General features: G+C 43.1%; 1 pseudogene; it reads left to right on the top strand.

Annotated features, from left to right (window-relative positions):
- The first annotated feature begins 232 nt into the window (after positions 1-232).
- LOC140191080 (Y-box-binding protein 1-like) lies at positions 233-1132 on the top strand (annotated as a pseudogene).
- Positions 1133-1990: the final 858 nt, after the last annotated feature.

Below are 1990 nucleotides of genomic sequence, written 5' to 3'. Positions count from 1 at the left end.
AAAGACAGCCACAGCAGTTACAGGAAGGCACTTTGCAGGAGTATCAGAAAGGATGAAGAAACTAGATCAACAATACAAGGAAGGAATACAAAATGCAGAGCTTTTTCTGCAACTGGAGACAGAAAAAGTGGAAAAGAATTATATTAGAGAGACGAAAGAAGCGGAGAGAGTGCAGGTGCCCCCACCTCAGACCAGCCCGAGCCGCTGCCACCTCACGCAGCCTGTCAACACCATGAGCGAGGCCGAGATGGAACAGCAATCCAAACAGCAGCAGCAGCCAGACAAACCCAAATTCCCCGGGTAGAAGAAAGTCATCACAACAAAGGTTCTTGGAACAGTAAAATGGTTCAACGTATGAAATGGATATGGATTCATCAACAAGAATAATACAAAGGAAGATGTGTTTGTACATCAGACTGCTATAAAAAAGAATAACCCACGGAAATACCTCTGCAGTGTTGGAGATGGTGAAACTGTGGAGTTCGATGTAGTGGAAGGTGAAAAGGGTGCAGAAGCAGCAAACATAACTGGTTCCGGAGGAGTTCCAGTCCAAGGAAGCCAGTATGCCGTAGACAGAAATTGTTATCATTCCCGAGGTCCACCATGTAATTACAAACAGAACATTCAACGTGTACAGAAAGGAGATGGAGCAGACACAGCAACAGATGGAAAACACCAAGATTATCAAAATCAGCAACATCGCCCTCCTTACAGAAGACAGCGTTACCCACCTTACTTTGTTCATCGTCTCTATGGTCACCACCCACAATATAGCGACCAGCCTCACGGTGGTGAAATAAATGAAAACCAGGTTGCTGGGGGAGAAGGTAAACCTAACAGAGGACAAACTCAATTCCATTCAAACAGAACATCTTTCGCACAAGGTAAATCTTGAACCAATCATTTCCTCCATTGAGAATCATACACTTAATTCTTTGCAGAGAAGTTTCTTTTGCACGTACATATTTTGAATTCTCAGCCAATGTGTCTTGTTTTGCACAAAGAAGTTAGGAAACAGCATCAAAACGGAAGCGAATTCTGGGAACAAACTGTAAGATTTCTATTGTTTCATTTTCACACTTGTGCTGAATGTGCATCTGAAGGAATTCTCCCTCTTGAGCCAGACAAATAGCACTGCAGGTAATCCTTAATATCAGCAAAACTGTACTTTAACAGCAGCTTAAGAACAATGGAACGAACAACAGGATCTCGATCAACTGCTGCATCAAATGGTGAAAGATTACTGGTAAGGTACTGATCTTTCTGTGAGTCGTTGGATTGCTCTGACTTTTGAATAACTAGCAGGGACAGCAGATCACCAACCACTTCTTTTTTTGGTGGCAAGTCACCTTTGAAGCAGACCATGGAAACACCCTATGCTCAGAGGTCGACTTTCATGACTTTTATATGGAAATCTCTATTGAAACAAACAAGTTTATTGACAGACGTGACCCAAAGTGGATGTTTATTGACAGACGTTACCCAATCAGTGGATGTAGTGTACCTGGACTTTCAGAAAGCCTTTGATAAAGTCCCACATAGGAGATTAGTGGGCAAAATTAGGGCACATGATATTGGGCAGAGAGTACTGACATGGATTGAAAATTGGCTGGCTGACAGGAAACAAAGAGTAGCAACTAATGGGTCCCTTTCGGAATGGCAGGCGGTGACCAGTGGGGTACCGCAGGGTTCAGTGTTGGGACCGCAGCTGTTTACAATATATATTAATGATTTAGATGAGGGAATTAAAAGTAACATTAGCAAATTTGCCGATGACACAAAGCTAGGTGGCAGTGTGAAATATGAGAAGGATGTTATGAGAATGCAGGGTGACTTGGACAGGCTGGGTGAGTGGGCAGATGCATGGCAGATGCAGTTTAATGTGAGGTTATCCACTTTGGTGGTAAGAACAGGAAGGCGGATTATTATCTAAATGGTGTCAAGTTAGGAAAAGGGGAAGCACAACGAGATCTAGGTGTTCTTGTACATC

This window comes from Mobula birostris, chromosome 32, assembly GCF_030028105.1.
Source record: "Mobula birostris isolate sMobBir1 chromosome 32, sMobBir1.hap1, whole genome shotgun sequence".
Classification (NCBI taxonomy): Eukaryota; Metazoa; Chordata; class Chondrichthyes; order Myliobatiformes; family Myliobatidae; genus Mobula; species Mobula birostris.
Note: the sequence above shows the minus strand (reverse complement) of the source record. Positions and strands in the feature narration are given on the sequence as shown.